The sequence below is a fragment of the Vanacampus margaritifer genome, chromosome 1 (assembly GCF_051991255.1).
Source record: "Vanacampus margaritifer isolate UIUO_Vmar chromosome 1, RoL_Vmar_1.0, whole genome shotgun sequence".
Lineage (NCBI taxonomy): Eukaryota > Metazoa > Chordata > Actinopteri > Syngnathiformes > Syngnathidae > Vanacampus > Vanacampus margaritifer.
Genome location: NC_135432.1, coordinates 27,332,240 through 27,351,044, shown reverse-complemented (window position 1 = coordinate 27,351,044; position 18,805 = coordinate 27,332,240). Strand labels below are relative to the sequence as shown.

At 39.5% G+C, this 18,805-nt stretch overlaps 1 long non-coding RNA gene across 4 annotated transcripts in view; it reads right to left on the bottom strand.

The window, feature by feature from the left end:
- Nucleotides 1-17,959: 17,959 nt before the first annotated feature.
- Nucleotides 17,960-18,805, bottom strand: part of LOC144036090 (uncharacterized) — an 8,915-nt gene continuing 8,069 nt past the window's right edge. For 2 of the 4 annotated variants that reach the window (XR_013288576.1, XR_013288578.1), the window contains one exon: nt 17,960-18,168. This is a non-coding gene — a long non-coding RNA (uncharacterized LOC144036090). The other 2 variants (XR_013288577.1, XR_013288582.1) reach the window with 1 other exon arrangement.

The following is an 18,805-nucleotide window of genomic DNA, read 5'->3' as shown; positions in this document are numbered from 1 at the left end:
CATTAATGGATCAGTTTTGGGGTGGAAACCAATGTGATGAATTAGTTGTCATGCAGTTGCTATGGTCTGGTATTTATTATATTTTTATCTATTAATTTTTTTTGGGCTGTCATATAGATTTGTGCCTTGCTCGAGTTGTGGAGTTTCTGAATGACATGTTTGTCAGAATGTCAAAGTCTCCGAGCTGACTCTCAGCACATTGAAGTTTCTTCCATGCAAGCTGTCTTCCATGTTTTCTTCATACAGCTCTGCTCGCTGTGGTTACTTTGTACTTTTGAGTTCTGCAACCCGCAAGGTTTCTCTGTCAAGTGTTTTGTTAAAACGTAAATTTTATCATATCAAAATGTGAAATGTATCATGCTATAACGTGATATTGACTTTTCCACTGGTGTATGAATGGTGTGAATGTTTGGTGGTGGTTGGAGAAGCCGTAGGCGCACACTGGCAGCCACACTTCCGTTAGCCTGTCCCAGGGCAGCTGTGCCTACTTACGCAGTTTACCGCCACCAGAGTGTGAATTTGTGAGTACATGAATAATGTATCCACTGTAAAGCGTCTTTGAGTGTTATTATTGTTGTTTTTGTTTTTTCTCGTGGGGACACTATGCACTTTCATACTAAAATATGCTTAGGTATATAAAGTAAAAACGACTGTTTTGGTCACTTGGCACAGTGAAAAAATAATTATTGTACATAAATTAGTTTCTTTCCTTTATTAATACTGAGAAGAAGAAAATAGAACAGGTTATGTTGCATGTTATTGTTAAACAGCTAGTGTGAGTTGGATCAACTTTTACGCTATCCAAATTATGCAAATCAAAAAAAGCTAATGCTAGCAACTGAAAATAACCTTGTGTTTTTTCCGATAAGATGGAGAATTTTTTTTTAACTCCAGAAGCTGGTGTTCTTTTTAGGCTGGCACAAGCATTTACCACAAATCATTCTTGGACTTGATATTGTTCCAAATGAGGACATGGTTGGGGAATATTTTGTTTCTCCAAATCTGTTAAATCACCCTGGTTCTCGTTCCTGGTTTATTTGCTTAAGAAGAACCCACAATCTCAATTCCACCAAGATCTCAATCTTACTTGACTGTCTTGACCTCTTTGGCTGTTTACATCTTTTTTTTATGTTCTTTTATCATCTGTGGAGGGTACATAGGGTACACTTACATCTGTTTTCAAATGTAAGGCATAAAAGTAGAGTCGTTAGATAAATAAACACTTAGTAAACGATACATGAAGAATACATTAAATGAAAAATACACAACATACAAAAAAGTATTTGCACTTATTTACTTAATGAAGAGCAGTTCAAATAGTCATATTGTATCATATTGTTCCAAATCAAACGCTTTTGTCGAATATTGTGCCATAGAGAATGCATATTGTAAACAGTTCTCTAGTGTCAATTAACAGTAAAACAGTTTGCTTCTCATCAGTTGTTATTATTGTCTCCATCTGCTGCATTCGTTCCCTCTCGTCTGTCATCTGTTCTCTGCTCAAATTCGTCACCTTCATTGCTTGTGCCTCATTTCAATTGTCTTCATCCCGTATTTCCAGCCTACGTCTTCGATTCCATCTCCTTCCTGCCTGTCACTTATTTGATTAGCATCTGTCTTTCCGATATACATGTTGTCACTGTTCACACTGCAGCTATTTTAAATCTCGGGTCAAAATCAAGGAACTTCCCGACCGTGTTGAATGAAAACAACATCTGCATATTCCGTGTGCGTATCGACTGCTGATGATTCTTATCAGTCTGACAAAATTGGAGATGAGCATTGCCTCTGTCATAGTTCAGCCTCTTAGTTTATTCCCTCATACTCCAAAGTGCAGCACGGCACCGCAGGAAGCTCAAGATAAAAGCATGTGCAGCATGCTAATAGTCTTTACATCGGAATAATAAATTTCCCCGTGCTTATGTGTTAACCAGCCTGCTGCGATGTCCTCTTTTAAATACTGTTTGGAGGATTGTGTTCAGGGTGACTTTGACTCTACTGCATTGGTTTATTTTTATTTTTTATTTTTTTTGTAGCTTAACCCCGGAGAACACAAGAACCCTTTTCTTCTTTGGAAAATTATGAATTATACATTAAATAACTGCTATAAGTTCACTGAACACCAAAATATATGTTTTTTCAATTTTAACCCTTGTTTTTTGAACTAGCTCAGAGTTGCTAATTTATCAAAATATATATATATAACATACTCCTAGGCATTCTGCAACATGATATGAAATAGATTAACAAAAAAAACACAATTTTACCATCTGATGGTTTGCTGAGAAGATGGTTTTGTTTGGATTGATTTCCAGCTCAACAAAACAGCATGTTGCCAGCCATCTTGTCACCACCACTCTGGCTCATGTAAGTGCAATATTCATCCACTAGATGGCCCCATGCAGGGGTCAGAAGTGGCACTCTGGACTTTTGAAGTTAAATTTGTTAAAAAAAAGGTCTTTGTTATTTGAGTAGCAGAATTTATAGGGGCCAAATTTGACCCCGTGGGTTCTCCAGGGTTAAAATAAGGGCTTGCATTTGGCCCATCATGTTGACTTGTGCTGTATGTATATGGATTTATATGGGCACTGCACTTAGTACAGTATAATAAAAACACGTGAAATTGTGTATGCATGTGTTCTCTAATAGTAGAGGCCTTCCACTAATATAAGTTATTGCAATAAACGTACAAAAGTGGGATATTATTAGGCTGCATTGTCGTCCGCACATATTCTATATCAAGAGTGCACTAATGATTTCAAGTGCGAACTGGGGGCATGAGAGCGCTCTCTAATGGCAGAGAGAGAGAAAAAAGGAACATGCAGGGACACCGCTTGGAGTGAGCAGTGTTACAGTTTGGCTGATGCTGCGACTCTGAGCTGAAAGATTTGCTGTGTGAAAGCACCTCTTTTGTGCTCTGCTAGTGTGACAGTATCCAACTGGAATGTGCCGCTTGCTAAGGCAGCCCACAGGCATGGCTGTGTGTCTTGCTGTCCATGGGGTGTTATTGCTGACTGATAAGGACCGAAACTCTATTCGCGAATTGGGAGGACTGACACATAATTTAACATTGATTGGCTGCAAATGTACGCTAGTTTTCAAATTGAGTGTTAAAGAATAGAAAAAACATCCCTAGTGCGTGTCCTGCAATATATTTACTAATCTGACGCAAATGAAAAGGTAATATCTGTCTATTGTGTCTTGTCTTTTTTTCTACGAGTATAGTGGGGGCTTCTTCATAGCCGAGCAAGGGAGCAAAAGCTCTGAACAGGATTTGAGCTGGTCCGATAATCCTCAGGGCTCTTCAGGTGGCTTGTCCCCATGGGAGCTGTGTGTGTGTAAAATTGTGGGCTCACTGGATTTCAATAGAAGCGGATATAGTGGACACAACATAGAACCGGAAGGCAGCTCCTCAGAAGTAAGAAAATACTAAGGTTGGGTGCTTCTGTTTGCATAAGCAATCTTTTATATTAATCCTCTGTCCGAATTTGTAAAAATCTGTAAATGAATTTCACTTATGACAGAACACAGATACGAGTGCCTTGACTTACGAGTTACCAATTTTTCACATTTCAAACACTACATTTAGATAGTGGCAGCTAGCTTCACAATATCCGGCTACCATCAATTCACATTGGTTTACTCACAGTGAAAGGCCATTAAGATGGTTTGCCCACTGCTAATAGACAAAAACAAGAAGAAGAAGAAGAAGAAGAAAAAGCAAGGACTATGCATTTGGTATGGTTGTATTTTGTCCTCACATTACTGTGTGTTTTTGTACAATACTGTTGACTTCATTTTGTTCATATGGGAATAAAAACATTACAACTAATCAGAGGCGGGCACTTCTCTCAATCGTAAAAAAAAAAGAAAAAGAAAAAATAACTTCTGTCAATCGTCAATTCCCAACAACGATGATGCCCACCTTTCGGCTTTTGCCTGAAGTTGGCTAGATTAGGCTCCTGCTTCCCATAACACAACAGTGGTATAGAAAATGATAAACTGCTCATCTACTGTATGCGTAACATCTAACTTCATCCTCCCTGAATCAGGAAGTAGCCTGCCAGGTAACAAATGGACAAACAAGCATAAAACACATGGCTGGTAGTCATCTTTTATCTGCTGTGTGCTGTTATAGTTACTATATATGTACAGTGCATGTACTCATCAATTCCCCCGAGTTAAAAAAATATGTAAAAGTGTGTTCCTGCTGAGCGAAGTCTTGGTGGATATTCTCTGAGCCCAGCAGCTCTGTCGGTGCAAGAAGAGAAATGTACTGAACGTGTAAAGGTGGTTTAAAAAAAAAAAGGCTCAAAGAGAGAAAAAAAGCGTGCCTCAGGAATTTACAAATGAAAAGAGAATGTTTTTCTCTTAATGCGATTAAATTATTCCATTTCACTGCTTCCCCAGCCGCCAGTTTGAGCTCCTTCAGAGCACACAGTGGCAACACAACACTGTTTTCAAGACAGGGTGGCGGGGGGTGACAAGGGAGGGGCAGGAGTACTGCAAGGGGGGGTAGATGTTACAGCAAGAGAGAGAGAAAACTGGAATACATTTTAAGTTGCCACTTTTTCATCTGACAAATCACTCCAAGAGAAGCAAATTCATGCTCAAATTAGACTGCCATACATATTTAGTATCAATGGTCAGGTTTCACTATTTAAAGTTGGCTATGTCACAGTTTTTAGTAGGCTACTGCACAGGTATTATGTAACATTGAAACATCTGTATGTGATGACAAAATTCCATGCACATTATACCATATTCATATTTTGAGTATTTAATTGTGTACAATCACGTTAATATTTCCTAATATCTTTTTGTACATTTGTACTTCTCACTCCTTTTGGGGATATATTTGTTAAATACAAATTGTCATGTTTCGGTCCTGTGGGGTTGGGTTTTTGTTTGGATGTTCATGTTCTTTGTTGTGTGTGTTCAGTGGTTTTTTGTTTTGTGTTCCTTGTCTTTCCCCTCGTCTCGTTCTGTGTAACCACGTCGGCCTGTGTGTCTTGCCTTCCCCTGTCTGTCAACCTATCAGTGCCCTCAGCCGATTGTGTCTTCCCCATGTATGTCTTGACATATTCTATGTATCCTCACAAGTTTCTTACCGTTTAAGCCGTTTGTCCACATGACGGTGCGGTTTCGCAGCTTGAAACCGATCACTTTTGAAACTGTGCTCTAGAGTGGAAAGATTTCAAAACGTGCTGCGTACGTGTCCGTCTGGACACCATATGCAGGCTACTCCTCCAGTGATGACGTAATGGTCGCAGCTCGATGACGACTCATTGTCAGCAGATTGATGACGTATGCGCTAATTCTCGCATGACTGCGCTCGCGAACCGTCAGTCTGTCAACAACAATGGCGCATAGCCGTGTCGTAGTCGTTTTGCGCAGCCTCCTTAGCTTGCTTATGCTTTTGCAGCAAAATATTTTGCTTCTTTATTCCCATGTTCAACAAGCGTTGTTGTACTTGAATCACCCGCCACTTGTCCTGTGTTTGTCTTTTTCATGTTGTTTTGATACATGCAAAGCCACGTCTGTAGATTGCAATAAAATTGCTTTTTTTTAAACGTGTCCGTCTCCTTCGCCGATTCTTCTTCTGCTTTCCGTTAACTTCCTGTGGCTGCGCTACAGCGCCACTCCAGACTTGGCATATACATTACAGACGTTAAACGTCTTCAGCGTCTTCTTTTGGACACACGCAAGTCTTGAAATGCTTCTGTGTGTACGAGATTTGTTTGAGGAACAAAGCTGGCTTTACTTACGTCTTTCTGTTGTATTTGTCCACTCGGTGTGGGTGCATTGTCTATGTTATGTGTGGAAGTTTGTGTGTCAAGTCTTCATCACAGCCAAGTCGTCTTTGTCACAGCCACAGCCAAGTCATAGCTACTCTACAGCAAATCAAGTCAAGTCAAGGCAAATCAGGTCCTGCACGTCACGCAGTCTAGTCACGTCCTGTCCAGTCATGGCTACCAGTCTAGTCATGCCCTGTCCAGTCATGGCGACTAGTCCCAGTCACGTCCCATTAAGTCATGGTTATCTGCTCACCTTTTTTCCTAGGTTTCATTGAAGTACCACGCATTGCACTTGACTCCTGTTTCACTGCTTTATTCTCCTGCATTTGGGTCCGCCATCCCTCAATCACTCACGTTCCACATGACACAAATAAATCAATTGCATATTCACTATTATATCACTAGAAGTAATCAAGTTAAAAGGTCAAGACTAAGGCTGAAGAATACAAATTTAGATCAGCATTTTCGTATGTAGGTAAAATTCATTCGTTTCTGTCTTTCCAAAATAAAAACACACGGCGGTCACTGATATAGTTATAACAAATGAATAGTGAAAATAACTAAGGGGGAAAAAAACACAGGATAAAATTAACATACTGTAGCCCTCCTATTGTGTTTGTTTCTTAACAATGTTCATGGGTCAATGTAACACATTCTGTTGTTTCATCATTCCAAAAATATGACATAATGCAATGCAATGTTTTTAATATTTTAAAAAGCAAAAAATTAAAAAGGCCAGCAGACAATGTTGAACCTAAGTTTTTTCTAAATGTATTTTTAATGTCTACATTTTCCCAACAAGTCAATTTGACCAGCAACATAACAGAAGGTTTTAATGTTACACAAGCTTTTTAGGAAACCACAGTAATCAAATGTTTTCTATAAGCCTCAATGAGACTGAACAGACATTTTGGCCCCACTCCCCATGAATAAACTGTTCCAGCTGTCTCTGGTTTTAAGGACACCTTCTCCAGATGGCATGTTTCAGCTCCTTCCACAGATGTTTGATAAGATTTAAAAAGGCTGCACCGTTGTGGGTGCAAGACGGTCTCCAATTGACCACATCACATATCCACAGCTGACTACATCATCCACCAGTACCAGTACAGTTTACCGGCACGCCAATGTCATTAGTGGACCCCAGTAAGTCTATTTCTGCGTTTGCGATGTCTCGGATGTACTCCGCGCCGACCACCCTGATTTTAATGCAAATGAGGGAAAAATGGTGCAAACACCCCAAAGAAAGACAACCGCCCTCCTGCACACAGTTAGACTGCACTTTGCACTAGACCTGCGCCAGGAACAAAAATACGGCCCTAGGCAGCACTTTTCACTCAAAATGCCTTGATAGTCTTTAGAGATTTAATTCATTGTACCCTGCACAGTTTGAAGCTATCCTGTGCCAGATGCAGCAACGCAACTCCAGAACATAACACAGCCACTTCAATCACAGTAGGGACAGTGTTCTTTTCTTGATGTACTTTTGTAAACATAGAGCTGATATGACATGCCAAAAAGGTTCAGTTTGTCCCATCTGTCCAAATGACATCTTTCAGTAGCTTTGTGGATTCTCAATAAGCAGTTCGGCAGATTCCAGTCCTGTCACTTTCATGTAATTTGAGTGACGGTTGTGGTTCTTTTTCTTTTAATGCAAGGGTACCATTTACGTGTGTAAAATCAAAATGCACACTGTTAGACATAAAACCTTCATATTGCCTGAGTTACCAAGTGAAGATTTACGCTTTTAAATTGTGTCTGCAGTGTTAACAAAAATGGTTTGTGGATCTGCAAATCTTTCCGGAACAGTTCCTCCATGGCCCATGCCATCGAGGAAGTACCTAAAAGGAAGCGTAAATAACTCACTGGGGAGCAAAATCACCCAGTCATTCCTTAATGCATCATTAATGATTGATGAGCACATTTTTGCTTGTAAGAAGTGAATCTGATACAGGTTTTCGGCATCGACGCCATCTTTCTTTATTAAATGAACAATTGTACCCTCCCTGCATGAGCGCCTCTTGCAATGCGTTTCCAGCAGCGTAGACACAGGAGTTTGAGCTCAATGTGTTGCTGAACCGAACGTGGCTCTCCATTCCCAACCTTATTAAAATCCTCTTTTGGTGGTCAGCAGAAAAAGCTAAGCAGGACTCTGCTTGTAAGAGCAACTTTGGCCACTTTGCCCCAGCTATGCTGCCTATTGCAGTTTTGGCCCATGAGCCTAGCTCTGCTTTAAGATCCAAACCATTCATCTGTCAACTATATAGCAATGTTTAATAGGTAAAAGGGCACCTGAGAAACATGACAAATTTTCACTTTTTGCCTTTGACTGGACCTTTTATTTAATAGAAATACAAAAAATGGGGAATGCGGTTGAGTTACGGTCAAACATGAAGTATTCACATCGAGTGTGTGATTGTGTAAACCCCCTTGTTGGCAGAAAGACTCGTGTGAGTGACTTCCATCTTGTAGTAGAAGCAGCAAATGTTGTCCGGGACTTTGGCAGCTTTCTGAAGATTCAATGCTCTTTACAGCTCGGCACAGAGCGCCCAGTCCTCACTCTGAGGCGCAATCCTCTAATTACAAACAGTCTAGTTTGGTGCCATAATGCTCTGGCACTCTTCATGCTAATCAGTGTAAGCGCCCACACTTTGGCCTTTGTAGCATCACGCAGCTGCTACAAAGTATTAGCTACAAAGTCCTGCTCTTTGGATGTTGTTCAGAAACTTGAGTCTCTGTGAGGAGAAAAAAAACACACCTTTTCTGCCAGCCAAGTGTGGATGTTGTTGTGAAGTGTTAGTGTCTGATCCCTCGTGCGCGCATCTCTGCAACAGTTGAAACAACTGCACACAAAAAAACACACCTCTTGAAGCTGCAAGGAGGAGAAATTGCATTAGCAGACACCATTTTTAACCATTAGGGGGGCACTGAATTGTAAACAATCAGTGAAAAAAACAATGCGCATAATGTAAAATTATGAACTGTAACGATATTATCCACCCATTTGTGCATTTTGTGTGCTGGTTATCCATATTATTGTCATGTGTAAGATGGAGCCTATAAGCTAGCTTTGAGGTTTGATAAACCAGTCACACTCATCTTTGCATCATCAAAACTGTGAACCGTAACAGTGTTGATATTTGACTTTAATTTAAACCAACCTGACAAATAAAGCATTAAGTGGACATTTGTGGTGATAATAATTCTGCCAAGCAGACGGTTCATTTGTGTCATGACATCTACTTTAGTCTACACACCAGCAAGATCTCCAAGAGCTTGATAACAATCTCGATCATTCAAATCAGGTGTGTTGGAGGAGGGAAACATTTAAAACAGGCAGGATAGGGGCCCTTGAGGACTGAAGTTTGACATCTGTGACCTACCTAGCAGAGTGTAAAACTAACACTGACCAGAGTTATTTGAGTCTCCAGTGTTAATCTTCTATAACTCAATGCAGTGTTAAAGAGTCTTTGCGTTGAATTTTTACCACTATAGAGAAAATAATCAACACTGGTGGGAGTCATGTTTACTTTCTCAACTGTTATTTAATCTTTAGTGTTAAATTGCATTAACGCCGTGCAGTGTTAGCCAGTGTTGATTTATTAATTTTTTTCCCTCAGTTTTGAGTTAATTTTACATTAACATTTTAACACTGTTTTGTTGTGATAGGGCCCAAATGGACCCAGTGTAGAATTATGTGTTGAATTAACACTATGAAATTTTCTGTGAAGTTGCAAGTAAATATTTTTTGTGTGTGTGAGTGTTTTGAAAATTGGGTGGGTGCGGGGTTCTGATCAGACTGGGACACTTTTAATTTAAAAGGCAAGCCTACTGAACCCAAATGAACTGCACTGCTTGGTGGAAACAAGGTTGTAACACAGACATGCAAGTACAAATAGTTAAATGTAAAATATTAAAAAAAATAAAATAAATAAAAAATCTTGAGTTTGAGATCCTTATGCGCACTTATGTTACCAACAACAGTCTGTGAGGCAAATAGTTGTAAAGGTGGTGTATGTCGTTTGTGTCAAAAAAGAAATAAATTGTCCTTACTGCATAATGCAGTCTCACAGTCAACGATGTGCATGCACACTTTTCACACAAGGCTCGCATCTTTGAGTGATTTATGGCATTCAGATGCGTAACACTCGTCTCATTACCTCATGAAGATCAGACTCAGTCGGCTGCCACAGTCAGCAGAAGAACATTTTCGAGAGCACAAAATCAAATGTCCCCTTTTCAAACAGTAACACGCCGCCTTTGTATCGTTTCTTATTGTGTGGCCCACCAAGACTTTTCCGTGCCTGCTGTTTTGCATGCACTAGAGTGTTGCAGCCGGCCACTGAGCCAATAAACCAGCAAGCCACCGACTTTGCTCGCCTTCTCTTTTCTCTCCAGCCGACAGACAGTGGAGGAGCAGGCTCGCTTTTGCAGGCTAATGGTTTATGCTCTGCTCTCCAAGGCTGAAATGAACGGGAATGTTGTTTACCTCCAGCGCAGCGGGCCATCACAAAGAGCAACAGATAAAAACAGACACAATCTCCACTATGGGATTCAGGTAATTTTCTTCAAGAGTTAGACACGCAGGGGTAAAAATAATCTCGTTGCATCATTCAGATGAAAAATCCTTTATTTCTCACCGACAAAATAAAACCTGACCAAGTGTGACAGCATCAGAAATAGATTCTGATGGAATTCAAGGCACGATGTGTAGGTGTTGTCCATGGCACCAATATGAGAGGTTTAAAAAAAAAAAGTGTACATGGTTAATAAAGCGTCACTGTGCCTCGTTAAATTAGCCAACATGAAATGTCATGTTTCTGGGTTATTAAAATATTTTATATGGAATCTCTTGTAATATTCATTTTGTTGCAAACATAGCACAGTAACTACCAACAGAATATTAAGACAGTTAAATCGACTTGCTGATCACCCAACTGTGACACTGATTGATTTTTGTGTTTCTTTTCAGCCAGGGATGGCGGAGGAGTGTGGAATTTTGTTTTTGAGTTTATTTCTCTTCACAAAATGCTGAAGTCTATCAAGTCTATCATTTAAATATGGTAAGTACAGTGGATAGACCCCCGACACTGCTTTTTGCCTGCCAAACTCTTATCGGCTATGCAATCCAGTGGAAATTTTATGAATTTGTCTGTTTATGTAACATTATTGTATAACCTAAAGAAAAGTAAAAGCGGAAAACAACAACGTGAATATTCTAATAATATCCTCTCTGGGGTCCAACGCAAAAATATCATAAAATACTTAATATTACTTACGTCATAATCATAAAATGTGACTACTGATAATTTTTTCACTTGACTGCCCCTTGCACAAGATTTACTGGAGGATGTTTCTCTATACAATACATTTTCTTGGTTAAGTGTTCATTGTTTACGTATGTTATTTCTGCCCTAGGCCGTTGAGATGTGAGCAAAAATAATCTGGTAATTTTGTCTTCATAAGCATTTTTTTTAAGTATTACATGGTAAGATTAAGGTGTAAAATAGCATGGTAAGATGAGGGTTAAAATGTGTTGTACAGGTTATAGATGCCATAAGGATGTGATTTACCTTGGTGTCATTATTTTTACATCACAAATACATGATATTAAAAAATGAGATTGTAGACTTTTTATATCCACTTCATACCAGGCAGGTTGATCCTACTCACACAAAAAAATGTTGGGGAAAGAATGAAAAATGAATTTGAGGTTGTTAATTGGAGTAGTCTCACTCAAGTGACGTAGGACACAAACTGGGGTGTTTTCAGAAAGACGGTTGACGTCTGGGTTGATGTATTTCATTCCTTTCAGTGTCAGCTAGGCAGGGTGGCCCAGTATATTCACAGAAGGGGCCCGAGATACAAGTCACAATAAAGATGCAGTGGGAGGTCTATTCACGGGCCTTTCATAACATGTTTAAAGGTTGATAAATGTTTAAAGACTGAATGACATTGCCAATGTCGGAGATCGTCTGATGGACCACAGATTCAGCTGTACATTACAGCAGGGTCAAGAGTTCAAATGTTGTTGTGTTAAAATTCTCTTCACTTGATAAGGAAGGTTTGAATGCGGATCACACGCCACCATTTTTGGCATGGTCAAATGTTTTTTTTATTACTAACACTAACCCCATTTGTGATAATATCAAAACAGGATAAACTACAAAAAAAAAGTATCTTAATGTCCAGTATGCGAGTAAAAAGTAATCCCACTTTACTTTGTTGGACTTTTTGAGAACATTTTACACCCGTTCTCATTTTAATTTTTTTTACACCAAGTTCCATGTCGAAAAATATTTGACATCTACAGTACTACAATAATGACCAACATTAAAATACAGTAGCAAAGTAGGCCCAAAGGTTTGTTAAATACGTGACAGAGCTTTTCTTCTTAAAATGAGCATTTAAGGATTGTAAGATCCTGTAACATTAGGCACTGTTTGAACATTAAAATTGTGCTTGAATATCAGAAAATAAAAAAGTTGCACTTGTATAATAACTCTATTAATATTTATTTGGCATAAGTATTAAAGTGTATACCTAAATGAATATTTCAAAACAAACTGCGTCCACAAGAGTAAATGTATTGTAGTTAGTTATATATAACAGCAATGCATTTAATAAAAAGTTTAAGCTACTGTTAACATTATGCATAGTTTAATATTAAATAATTAAGATCTCTCACATTTGGAATCACAGTTCTACATTGTTTGTTTTTGGCCATCTCAGATGAGTGATGTGATGTGATGTAGAAAAGCAAAAACAAAAAAAAACTTGACGGGGGGTACACGTCGCAGTAAGGCTAAGTGAGGCACAGATCTACCTGTCATGTGACAGACATCAAGCAGTGCCAGATATTTTGAGAAACCAGCTCACATTGGCTTTGCTTCTTGCTTATACTACAATGGCAGGCAGCAAAGCAAGCAACAGGAAGAAACCATGAAAAGATGCAAATGTCAGTCACAGAAACTATCAGCAGTGCCAAGCAGACAAGAGATGGGGAAAAATGGAAAACAGTGATAGGTACAACTTTGGCTGGCTTGTGCTGGCAAGTTGTAGTTGTCAGTGACCTTCATGAGGCTGTCAAGCGTTTGGCTAAACTGATCCACTCATGCCCCCAACACCACCCAACCTCCGCCACCTCCCGGTTATATTCATGAATTTATGACCTTTCATGAAACAAACCCTTTTCAATATCTGCTTTTGCCCCAAGCCATGATGTTAGTTCAGATGAGCTGATTTTTCATGGTGCAAAAAGAGCATAGTGAGAACATTTATTAAAGTGAAATTTTCTTCACTGCACTTGTCGGCTGACAGGTAGGTCATCATCAGGGTCATCAAGGACCCTCCAGATAGGACGTGACCTCTTCAACTGCCCCATCCCCGCACTTCGATAATAAGTCTCAGCTCATTATAGTTCTACAAATTATTACTGTTTGTGGCACTTTTTGTGGACAACAAAACAGATTTTTGCCTCCGGCTGATGCATTTGTACACATCACCACACTTCAACAAATGCAGTAGAAAACTAACCAAGTGCACTTTGGACAGATGGACTGACAAACCCATAATTGTAACAAAAAGGGACATGCAGTCAGGGAAGATGGAAGCTGTCCCCTCCCATGTATGTGAAGCGTAAAAACAACAACAACAACAACATAATGATGATTACGTTACTGTTAATTATTTTCCATTTCAGTTTTCTTGTCTGTGCTTTACATTGATTTGCTTTTTAAATGCAATATTGGTAATGATTTAATCATTAAAATTGCTGATTTTGTGTATTTCCTGTTCAAATACATGGGTGAGAAGGGAAGAGTCATCACGATTTTCGTGCCTCAACGGACTACTCACATTAATTGACACAGGCAGTTATTGGCGTGTCCTTGCACAAGAGACATGGCTGTTTCTCTTGATATGGCCAAAAGTCTCGCGGTATTTGTGAGTTTACATATTCCCGAGAATCCATCTTGTACCGCTTCCATTGATTTCCACCGATAAGAACCACTGGTGGTTCGGACCAATCACAGAACGACATTGTATTTGGGGGCGGGATATGCAGCTGTGACGAAAACAAGAAGCGCTGAAGCCGTGGGAGGAAACATACCAAACAGGGCGACACCGGTGGACGAATGCATGGACGCTGCAATTAATTCTGTTCTCGTCGTATCCGCATATCAACATTGTAAAACCGACACCATAAACTCAACGCCATGATGTCAGCTAGTCACAAGACTCGCATGCCAGTGACGACATTTTCATCCTTTGCCGTGATTGGTCGAAACAAAAGTTAGGTAGAAGTGCACACAATTCTGTTTCGTCCAATCAGATCGAAGTGTTGTACAGCATGCCCCGCCTTTCCCGAGCAAATCAACGCGCCGCAGTCCCAGAGTGAAGCCCAAATCTATCTGGCTATTGCCAGGCTACAAAAATGCACGGCGGAGCCAAGAAAGAAGCGTGCAGCTGCCAGCAGGTGGCAGTGCTGACTGAGCTCCATTGCTGCGAAGCATAGAAGAAGCACGGCACTCTTCGGATATATAATCTCGAACCACTAGAGGGAGCTTCGGCTGGACCTAGCCACCATCTTGAACCGGGAGTTCCACAGCGATCTCTGCAGCAACTGTATTTGGCTCCTATAAAATCATCATAGCTTGAATTCTTTAACAATTTTGACACGGATTGGTTTGTTAGAAACATCAGACATGCATTTATAATATTAGATGTGGGTATTTTATAATCAGGCTTTCAAAACTTTAAATCATTCAATAGAAAAGCAAGACGAAATGCTTTTTTAATTTTAAAAAAGAGAGCTCAGCAATGAAACAGCAACAACAACAATAAACTTGACCTCATATTAGATATTCTTTTGTTTTTCTATCACATTGTTGAACAATCTGACTGACACACAATTAAAAGATTTGGAACCAGATAGTGTTATACATTAATAACATTTTTAATTCTTTATTTCATATATTAACAATGTTGAAATGTTTTATAGATGTGTAGAGTAGGTGAAATAGTGTTGAACTCAGTATAATTTGACCTTAACCTTGTTTTTGTCTAAAAATTCCTTCTCAGTGTTTTGCGCACACACATTCTGTTCGTGAGAACAGATTTTGCCACACACATACCCTGAGAGCACCATCACTCACGGCCACTCTAAATCCAGTTCAATTTGTTTGTGAGATATTATTTTGGGAAAAAAGTACGAAAAGTACCCTGAGAGTATATTTTGTCTAAAAAGATGAACACAGCTGCGGACTGTGTACGAAAATAATATTATGTAACATATTGTGTGAGAACCAATCTGTTTTACTTATTCATGATGGGAGGAGAAATAGGTGTTCGCTTACTGATTTGGATTCTTTAAAAGCTGTATTCCGCAAAAGAGGGGACACACGCGCACCCTGGAATTCCACCTTTTACGTGATGTTCAGTGTTGTGTGACCGGAGATTCTCTGTAATAAATCATCCTTGCAAGGAGTTTTTCTCACAAGAAGTCTATCTTCAATTTTTTGGAACACGCAAAAGAGGACAAATAATTAGCCTCTATCAATAGTCAAAAAATTGAGTTTTGACCTTATTTGATACGTATGTTTCAATTAAGGTCTAAATTGAAATCTGAGTTTATCTTCTATTTTGGGTTCATATTTTTATAATCTGGCTACATGAGAGGAGCTGCTGTAAGGTTTGGATTCCTTTTGCATTTACATCCAGAACAGTTGGAACAGTGCCTGGTAGGGAACCCCCAGATCTACTTTCAACATTCATTAAATCATCAACTTAACCTTTTAGAACACATGTTGTGTGGTCCTTGCTGGTCAACTAAATACAGTATAGTGTGCAGCAGCATAGTATACATATCACGGTCATTTCAGGGTTAACGCGACCAAATTTGGCTGTGTGAAAGCTATTATAACGTTAAAATGCAAATGTGATCATGTTGGTGAGATCCCAAGGTAACTGACATTAGCAAGTCTGTTTGCATATAATTAGCATATCTTCTTTTAGCTGCTTTGCTGAATTGGCTGCAAATTGGTGAGTAGGATATTAAAGCATGAGCACATTTATCATGCTGATTATTACTGCAGTGTGAACATTATAAATTAGATTTTTTTTTTTTTTTGTCTGAAATGACTAAATGTCTATGTTTGTGGGAGTTGTACAGTCTGATTGAAAATTTAAGAATGTTATAGCAGATTGGGTCATCAAGAGTAGAGCCACTGGTTCAATGAAACCAAAGAAATTGAGTAGCATTGTTTTTACATTTTAAAAGCAAGCCTTTAGACTTTACACTTATTCCCCCTGATGATTGATCGTTGCCTTTTTGCATGACAAAGCTTCTCTAATTAATTTTGCATTTTCTGTAAATTACAAAACTTTTTTTCCCATGCAAGTAAAGGTTATGCCACCAAATATTAAATGCTATCCACTTGAAGGTAATTTAATCATGTCTGTTCTAATAATTTTGCTCACTTAAAATGTGGATGGCTTCAAACAAACGGTGGTCTGTGCTAAGTTGTTTAACACATCTATATTAATGGAAGTAAACTTTTGTCTCCTATTCATCTTTTGATCCAAAACCCAAATTGCTTTGGTATACTGTGCAACAAAAACAAAAACTTGCCATTCCAATGCCTTTTGGAGGGAACTGTATATAATTGGTTAGCTAATTTTAATAGTATAATGAACGTGTATTTTTTTTGTAGTGGCCCCTGAAGGCCACAGCTCCTTTTGTCTCTGCTCTGTGTACAGGTACTTGGTACAGGTACTGTATATGCATGTTGAAATCTAAGCGCAGTGGAAAGATGCTGGGAAGATGGTGCGTGAATTTATTGCTTCAAATTGTGATTATGTGCTCGGGTGAGCATGTGCAGACACGCAGACCTGCCTAAATGTGTTCACCCGCCACTTGCATGAAAATGTGGATGATCTTCCGTAAAGAAATGGTAGCACAGTAGTGCATGTTGGTTAACTTTACGCCCCATGCTGTGCTAAACACACACATACACACACAGACACACAGGCAGTCGCCCGCTTCGGTTGCGTCACGGTTGCCTTTGTCGCCCCTCCTCGCTTTATGAACCTGTTTGGTCCAGCAACACACGCACTCACATCAACACAAACAAAACACTGTCACAGACAGCACATGCTAACATGTATTAGGATATAAAGACAAAAACCTACAGTCCTTCTGACACACACACACATTCACACACGCCCACACACCTACACACGTATACACTTCTTACCTCCTGAAGAGCAGACACTCACACCCCTTGACTCTCACAACAGGACTCATCTGTCACCATGCACACACATACAACATGGGGATGGAAAATAATGATCAAGTTCTGTGTGTGTGAGTGTGTGTGTGTGTGTGTGTGTGTTTACACACATACACGCACGCAAACGACATGCACATTCCTTGAGCCGCTGACCCGGGCTCTGTGAGTTACCATGACAACTATTTCTTCACCATGGTTACTAGAGCCCCACTCCTACTTCTTAATCGTTTAACGCCCCCCAGACCCCCTGACACACACGCACACACACACACACACACACACACACACGCAGGTTTGCCTCTGTGTATTATGAGGACATTTTTTCCAAACCTGTTTAATTGTGTATTACGGGGACACCCCTTTCCGCTAATGCCAGAGAGATGGGACTTGCACCCAAAAATTTTTTTGGGGGTCGTCCAGGGAAATTTCACTTCAAAACTTGAAAAAACTCAACGCACAAAAAAAAGAAAAACCTGAAAAAACAGTAATTATGAGGACATAGATAATGAGCTAAATAAGCCACGCCCATGGCAAAAATGGTAATTATGAGGACCAACTCACATTACAAGGACAAAGTTTACACAACACACAGCAACCATGTCACTGAAGTGACTTGAAAGTTCTGGCATTCTGGCGTTACACAAACTGAAATGACATTGATGTGTAATGACTTACCTGATATAAGGTCGCATTTTTGTGCATAACAATACTGTGAAATGCAAAGTCATACCTGATCCTTGAGCACCATGTTACAACTTTAGGACAGACTGAAACTGGTATGTTTATAAAACAATGCTTCTTATGTGAACAGGTTATCTAGGTCAAGCACATCTTTGTAATGGATAATTTAGACATGAAACCAGATGCAAAAGAGTCAGTGAACATTGAACATTTTATTCTTTAAAACATGACTACCTCTCATCTTAAAGATGAGCAGTTTTCTAATAGCTCATTACTGGAATACCTTCAGATTTCAGAATTTCTGAAACAGGTTCAATGTAGGAAGTGTCCGAAGTACTGTGAGAATCTGGAACATATTCCTCTGCTGATGAATCCTCACTTGAACTGGATACATCAGCAACCTAATTTTTTAAACAAAAACAATTATTACATACATACAGACATACATATACATATTGTCGCTGTCCTGTGAAAAACACTTCCACCATATTTTCCAGACTATAAAGCGCACCGTGATACAAGCCGTGCCGCCAAGAAGGATCGCTACCGGAGAGCAGCCCGCGACCTAAAAATGGAAACGTGTTTTTCACAGGACAGCAATGATATCCATATATACAGTAGACGCACACATACATGTGCATATATACAGCGGCTCTAAAATTGACACCTGCCGGATGCGGGTTAAAGTTCCTTTTGGCGGGTGGTCATAAATATTTACTAGCTTTACTTCGCTGTTACTTAGTGATGTTACACTCGAAGTAGAAGCTTGAGACAAGTGTCGAGCGCTCGCGGCAGAAGTAGCTCCCGCCATTGATGGGCTAATGTGCTAAAGTTCATTTACCAAAGATAGGTGGTCTTCATCATCAAGCAGTTTTGCATTTTTTTTTTTTTTTGCAATCAACGGGATATGTGCCAGATGCTGGAGCAAACTAGAAAAGCATTTAGAACCTAAAATTTGTGCATATACTAAAGATTTTTATAAATCTAGTCACCACATTTATTCGAAAGATGAGATGAAGCATTTACCAAGAGGGATAG